At 47.1% G+C, this 7902-nt stretch overlaps 1 non-coding gene across 1 annotated transcript; it reads left to right on the forward strand.

The window, feature by feature from the left end:
• Nucleotides 1-6612: 6612 nt before the first annotated feature.
• Nucleotides 6613-6685, forward strand: TRNAF-GAA (transfer RNA phenylalanine (anticodon GAA)). The gene has a single exon. It is a non-coding gene; the product is annotated as a tRNA-Phe (tRNA).
• Nucleotides 6686-7902: the final 1217 nt, after the last annotated feature.

A 7902-nucleotide genomic window follows, 5' to 3' on the forward strand; every position in this document is an offset into this window, starting at 1 on the left:
ACCAAAGGTTTGTTTCTTCCCCCTCTTTTTCTCTTTTATACCACTGCAAAGGTACCACGGGGACAAGAGGGTGCACCACCTTTGGGAGGAAGCTCCAAGGCATAGGGAGCCTGTCTGTGGTTGTGGTAGTGCATGAAGCACCTGCACTTCTGATGAGGAATGAGACTTGAGATGAGGCCGCAGGCTCCTGGGCTGGGGGCTGTGCCCTGGCAAGTGCCTTGGCTGCCTTGTGCTCTGCATGGAGGTTTGAACCCCCATCTCAAGCCTGACGATTGGGAAACCAGGCCCTCAGGGTTGAGCACTGTAATGCTTGCGTGACTTTCACGAACAAATTTGTCTGCCACCCAGGTAGGGATGGCAGCCATGCGTACGGAAGTGTCCCCACACCTTTCTCTGTATTGTTACTCTCAAAGAAAACATCCCTCCAAGCTCCTTCCTGGTGCAGCTACCCAACTTGTAGGGTTTGTCTGGTCTGCTTGTTTTCACTATGATTTTTCTCCTCTTATTAAATTCCTCCATAATCTTTTCTAGGGTCTTTCAAACCACTGCTTTTATGGTTCCTGGGAGGTGACCCTGCTGAGAAGGGAGAACCGAGCCGACACACAGTGGGGCAGAAGGGTGAAAGTGTGTGCACGTGCCTGAGAGAGGGAGAGGACTTGGGAATGAGAGGTGCCGATGCTGTGATAGTGTCCCTGTGTGAGACAGAGTTCGTCTGTGGGTGTGAGAAAGGAGTATTTGGAAGTGAGCGTGCGTGGGCGTGAGGTGTGTGTGAGAGTGTGCATGCATTTCCATCCCCACACTTTGAAAACCTTTTTGGAGCGCTGCAGTGATCAAACAGGCCCCAGATCCCGAAATAATCAACCCATCTTGAAAAGTTATGAAGTCTGTGGACACCTGGAGGAGATGCCTTTCCTATCTGTGTCTTGTAACACATTTTAAGCAGCTTGTGCTGGCTGCAATGAGGTGTGCTGGAGGTCAGGGCAGGTGCAGAGGAACGTCTAGGGGAGCCCAGCACCTACTGCTCACTCCATTAGCCTCCTTTTTCCAGGGCTTTCGCAGCTTCTGAGAGGGAGAAATGCCACATCTCCTCCGCCACTGCCCGTTGCGCTCCCTGAAGGCCATGGAAGAGGTACGATTAGAGACCCATGGGGTCAGGGCTGGGCTGTAGGTGACTTCACAGACTCCTGTAGAAGAGTGAAATTGTCCTAATTTTTACGTTGCTGTGATAGGCTTTATTTTTTTTCCCCTTCCAGAGTCAACACTGTGCTCCTAAAGCCAATAAAAGTACTGCATGCTCTTTAGAGCCGTGTCCCTGGACTAAAATGCATGGGCAGCACGTACAGCATGTAAACCCTTTTTTATCCAAAACCATATGTGTGCTGGCATCACTGCAAGGGGATCGGGCTTCTCCTCCTGTGTCAGCAGTTCTTCGCCTCGCTAGCCCCAACACGCGTTCGCAACAGGGGAGATGTGGGCTCAGGTCCCTTTTCCATCAGGAAGGGTCCAAGCCACATCTCCCACTGCGCTCTCCTACCACCTTCCTGGGGCGATGTGGGGAGGTGGCAGGTGCCTCTTTGCTCCCCCTTCCCCCCCATTTGGGGAAAGCTGTTTCACCTCGCAGCGGGGAAACACCAGATTCAGTGGGTCAGCAAGAAAGAACAAGCAAGGCTGTCTGTGTTAGCGCTTGGGGAAATTCACCTGGGAGCAGGGCGGCCGGAGATCCAGCTCCTGCTCCAAGGACTGTTTATGTGTTTTAAAATTAAACAACCTATGGTGCCGGTAACTGGAATTCAGGTCTCCCCACTCCCAGGGGAGTGCCCCGGTCCCAGGGCTGTGGAGTCATGCTCACTCTTGCCCTCTGGAGCTTCAGGTTTTGATTTTTATTTATTTATATATTTATTTTTCCTGATGAGTAGTTTCTCCAGAAAGGGGGTGTGTGAGTCCCTCTGAGCTCTGCTGTTGGGTAGGGGCACTGCCCATGGCAGGCAGGGTTTGGAGGATTTCTGCCTCCAATGTCAGCGGGAGCTGGGCTGAGGTTTCCCAGACCCAGGGAATGCTCGCTAACCTTTCAGTTGTTAACTGGGAGGGGAGTGCATGAGTTTTGCCTCCTACTCCTGCATATTATGGGCAGCTGCCGGTGCCGCGTGGTGTGTGATGTGGTAGGCGTGCGATGGAAACACCTACAGGCCAGGCTTTGGTGGTGACACGAGGGGAGGGATGATGCACTGGCCAGGCATGGCCTGCATGGACCGAGACACTTCTGAGTATGTCCTGACGCTGTGCTTTTGGGCTGGAGACCTTCACTGTAAAAACTGAGGTTTTTCATAGACCGTGATACCGCCAGGGTGACATGGCAGGTGAGCAAAGGTGTGAGAATGAAATCTTGGATGTCAGTGTCTGAAACACTCTGGATTTGGCTGTATAGACCCTTGCAGGAGAGGGTTCTTACTGTTGATTTATCCTGGGCAAAGCTTTTGTGGTCTCCAATGGCAGCAAACCTCCAGCGATGCTGCTTGGAAAGCAGTGTGGTCTGAAGCCTGGCAGCAAAAGACACTGCAGAGCCACACACCTGAAAGCTTTGATATTGCTGGCGTTAGGGATGACGAGCAAGGAGACAGGCTCTTGCACAGCTGCCATTGAGCTTGGTGCTCCCATGTTCCCCAGCTTTCCCTCTGGTTTTTAATAGTCTTTACAGCAGACCCCTAAATCCCACAGGAGCTGTCTCCTGCCCCTGCAAGGCACTGAGCTCCCCTCTGGAGGTGCAGAGGGTCCCCAGCTCCGGTTACGACGGCGGTCTCCCAAGTTCTAGTTCAGTCTCAAGCGTGGAGTCTGTGCCTGTGGGCAAATCACTTCCACCTCTCTAAGATCTGGCTGTAAAACAAGGCTAATAACACCAAATTACCTACCTGTGAGAATTAATGAGATCATACTTGCTCAGCCCTTTGAAGGCATGAAGCATTACAGAAGCACTGGGGCATTATTACAGAGTGTGTTTTTAATATACGTCTAGTTTCACTTACAAATTGGAGTTTTGCTCCCTTTTGACTAAACGGCACTAATTAGACATGTAGGGTAGGAAATAAATGTTTCCAGTGTTACTCAGGCTGGAAACCAGTTAATTTCAGGGTTCTTTGGTTTAATTGCGTCTGAAAAGACATTGAGAAAATGTGTAATGAGCTGAGAACGCTTTAACTTTGTTTTTATTGTTCCCTAAACTCTTGCTTCTGCTAAGTCACAAAATGCCAGTAAAATAGTGGAGAACTGGACTTGGAGCCCTTTTTTTTTTAGTATGTCAAGGTAAAATAATTCCTACTTATTCAGTTTAATGTAGCACTCCTCCTCCATAAATCTCTGAGCACTTCACAAAAGCGGGTGCAGCGTTACCCTCATTTTACAAAGTCGGAAACATAAAGCAGAAGGAGGTTGTGGGATCTGCCCAGGGTCAAGTAAATTAGGCCTTGTCTATGTGAGAAACATGTGCCAATTTAGTAAAACAGGTGGAAAACACACTGTGGACACTTACCTCATTTTCAGAGTGGCTTTTCTTGTTTTCACATTAGCTAATTCATATCAATTTAAGCTTGCTTTAGCTTAGTGGATTTAAAGCAAAGTCTTCCCATAGCTTGTTGGGCTGTGTTGGCTAAGCTGGACCAAACTCACACCCTAACTTGGGCTGGTGTCTGTATACAAGTTCTTAGTAGTAGCGAGGAGATACGGGATGCCTCAGGCCCAGCACAGCTCGTATCTCCCACTTATGGGGAATCCTCTTCCTTGACAGGTTTAGATTAGGTGTCCCCAGCAAAGAAGAAGCCACACTGGGATGTCCCCTGAGCACGTTTGGATCGATGAGCATCGTCAGGAAATGCAAAGTCAATGAAGGCACTGTAGGATTTTATTAATATAGCAGACAGCAGAAGCACCACTTATATTTCAGTCACATGTCAGATGCCTGAGTTCCTGGTTTAGGCAGAAGGTTTTGGATTTAATCCTGTTTCTCCTTGTGGTCTCACACATTTGCTGTCACTCACTGCAGCTCACCTGGGAAAGCTCAGGATGGGCACGTCGCTGCGTGCCGTCCCAAGGTCTGTGTGTCCACATGGGCAGTCAGGCAACACAGAGCTGATGTGGTTCAGCTGTCAATAAAAGTAACAAAATTATTAATAGTGGAAAAAGGAAACAATGCTGACAACTTGAAAAACAGGAGTTCCTCCATTGTTGTTTCCCTGCCAAGTGTAGAATTATCCACGTGTCTTTTTATTTTCAAGTAAAACAAAACAAAATAATCCTTCACAAATCTGAAATTGAATTTAAAGAGAACGAAAGTGAGGATGTTCTCCTCCACCCTCATTTCTCTTCAGCTCCCTTATTCTCTGAAGAGTTTTAATGAGGAATAATTGTGTCTGATTTTGCAGGTATGTTGTAATCAAGGACGTGAGCTTTCTCTACCCCGAGAGGAGCCCTACAAAAAAAAAATGCTAGCAAGTAATTTCCCCAAAAACTCTGGCTCATGATCATAACTTGCATATTTTGAGGGAATATGGTCTCATGTCTTGCTGTGAATCTTCTGTTAAAAACTTAATTGCAGAAAATCAGCTGTACAAATGTGTGCTGCATTTGTGCAGGACTCAGCGCAGCAATGGCTTGCTCAGCGGCTGCGCATTGTAGGTGTTACGATAAAGCGTTACCTGGATTATGTACGTTCATTTTTGAGAAAAAATAGAAAGAATGCACTGGGGCTGAACTAAGTTCGTTATGATTTGGGGTGCCTTTTTCATACGGTGGGTGTTTGGAAGGACGTGGGCAGGCAATTTCTGAGAACCTGTGATGGGGCACACGTGGGACTCACACGTCCATGCCTGGGAATGGGATGCGCCTCTGTTTTAGGGATCAGGAACAAGGCTTTTCCAGAGAATAAGAGTCAGGTCTTCACCCTACAGTGACTACACACAGGGCAAGGGATTCCTTGGAAGCACCTGTAAGTCTAAGGGCCTTAAGTTAGGTGAAGCGTGGTAGGGAGGTGTCTGGGTTTTTGGTGGTTTTTTTGTTTGTTTGATTTAAATGGGGCACTACATAAAAGCAATGGAGTACATTGCAAAATCACAAGGAAGTCAGACCAAGAAAAGCTGTCCATCCTAAGCACTGAAAACGATTCCTGGGTCCGGATGTGGTGGTGTGGTATTCAGTGGCTTTCTGTTTTCCGGTAACCTTAGAAACAGCCATGACGAAAGAGATTGTGGAAAGAAATTTCTTTGCTTTCCCACCCCTTCATCCCTGGGGAATATAATAAGGAAACCCCAAGCTCCACAGTCAGGTGGGCTCTTTGGGAATGTGCCTGAACAACAGCAGCATTAGGAGACTTATGGTTTGGTTCAAGGAAGCTTTGGGGTAAAAATTGTGCCCTAGTCGGGGGGTGGACATTGTGCTTGAAACTGGCTGTGGGCAGGAAGCATCAGAGAGCAATGGCCATTCTCTTAAGATTCTAGAAAGATTTAGAAACTCATTGAATCTGATTGTTGGACAGATTTGGAACTTACCGGGCGCTGGTCGAGAAGATGATTAGGATGGCTGTGGCAAGCATAAAGAAGGGAAGATTTTAGGCTAACTTACTGAATTTGGAGACCCAGAAGACCTGGGGTGTATGTCCAGCTCTCCATAGAGTTGCTCTGTGACCAGAGCATGTTTCTTACCTGTGGAGAGGGATCATAGAATCATAGAATAACGTAAAGGCTTCAGTTGGAAGGGACCTTAAAGATCATCCAGTTCCAACCCCCTGCCATGGGCAGGGACACCTTCCACCAGATCAGGTTGCTCAAAGCCCTGTCCAACATGGCCTTGAACACTTCCAGGGATGGGGCATCCACAACTTCCCTGGGCAATCTGTTCCGGTGTCTCACCAGCCTCACAGTAAAGAGTATCTAATATAAATCTAACCTCTTTCAGTTTAAAGCCATTATACCTCATCCTATCACCGCACTCCTGTTGCATTAATAGTAGGAGTGTGAGGAGTGGCTGGGAGAGACCCTCCCGTTGAGTCACGAGGTTCAGACAGGACCCCCCTTGTCTTCTAAACTCCTCCTCCGAGAGGAGTCTAAGTGCGGCTAAGTCCAGTCTTAGTCACAGACTTGGTCAATGGTTTATTTTCTAAGGATTGTAGATGTAACCACCCATCAGAGTATTTATTGTTAGTAACTACTTTGGCAGATGGCCAGGCTGGTCACTTTCAATGAGAACGATCACGGCTAGATTAATGAATAGTACGATTTATTAAAGCAACAGATACAGAGGCTCTTTGGATTACTGGTGATAAATTTGCTGGCCACAAGGCACACAGAAATACCAAGGATATAAGTAACAGTGCTTGGCTACAAGTGCGTTAAAAAAAAAATAATAATAATGAAGCGACTCTAATGCATTTAAGGAGATTTAAGGTGACTCTATACAGGGGTTTCTAGCTTTCCCGGGGAAACTCTTGGTGTAACCAGGCATTCCAATCTTACCCAAAGGCATCCCAGTGGGGGGAAGAGAGGTTCAGCTCATCGACTGCTCCCAGAACTCAGAGTGGTACCCGATGGTGTCTTCCCTAAGTTTCTCTGAAAGTATTTTGGGGGCAGTGCTGGAGTAGCTCAGCTGGGAGAGCGTTAGACTGAAGATCTAAAGGTCCCTGGTTCAATCCCGGGCTTCAGCAGTGGTTTAAAGGTTGGACTTGATGACCATTGAGGTCCCTTCCAACCTGTGATTCTGTGGTATTTTTTACCTTTCAGGTGGAGCTTGAGTGACTCTAGTCGTACATACCTTTATTATGGTTGGGGTAAAGGTCCCTCGCTTTACTTTTAAAAGCATAGACCAGAAGAAATTCAAAGCGCGTGCCCAGTGAGGGGTGGTCACGCCTTAGGGGGGGGGTGCTTTAGGGGTGGAGGTGTGTTTTGGTATTATCATGATATTACAACGAGCAAAGTTCACCAAAAGGACAGTATTTTGTCAAAAGCATGACGGACTCCTGGCCCAGGGTGGCAAACGTGCAGCGTACCAGCTCTGTGGTACCTGGAGTCCCCATTTATCACGGAGCCTGGCCGCGATGCCTCCACAGCGCTCCACCCTCCGGACAACTCCTCTTGGAGTCAGTACGCCAAGTTCCCCTGGTTTTGCCGACATCTAAGGTTACGAGCCTAGGGAACTTCCGTGGAATGGATTGCTCCCACGTCAGCTGCACTCCAACCTGAAAGCTTCTTCCATGCTGTACCTTTTCTAAAAAACATAAGTTTAATTTCTAAGTCTCCTCCAGTGATAATTCCACATAATCCATCCTGTGACTATAGTCACCCAAGCTTCACAGTTGGATGAGATTGGAGCCACCACATGGGATCTTGGTGTGGTGATTATTGATTAATAGGGGAGTAAGGCATTTTCCAATGCTCCACAGTCTAACATACAATATGATAGTTAAAACAAGATATACCAAGGTAAGGATCAATAATAACATGTCAACCGGATGAAGTAACTTGCTAAAGAGTCCTGTCGCAGTTGTTGACCACCTAAAAAGAGAGTCCCACCAGTGGTGTTCTCCATCCTTCTTTGCTCTTTCTAAGAGATTTTTGTGTCCATTTTCTTGAATTCTTTCCAGTAGTTGATTCAGGTCATCATGTTGCAACGGTTTCTTCACCAAGGTCAGGTTCATTCCAATGGTGGTAGGCAATAAATCTTGATACAATATATAGTTAGACTGTAACAGTTGATAAGACATAACAGGAACTGAATAATTGAAGTCACCTCCCATAATTTCAGTAAAATTACAAACGCAAAGTGATTACCTGCCTCTACAGAGGTATTGTCTATAACTAGAAAGTCACAAAGGGTTCTCACACAAACACGCCCTTTCCCGATACATACACGTACAGTTTCAGG

This window comes from Phalacrocorax aristotelis, chromosome 4 (genome assembly GCF_949628215.1).
Source record: "Phalacrocorax aristotelis chromosome 4, bGulAri2.1, whole genome shotgun sequence".
NCBI classification, from domain to species: Eukaryota; Metazoa; Chordata; class Aves; order Suliformes; family Phalacrocoracidae; genus Phalacrocorax; species Phalacrocorax aristotelis.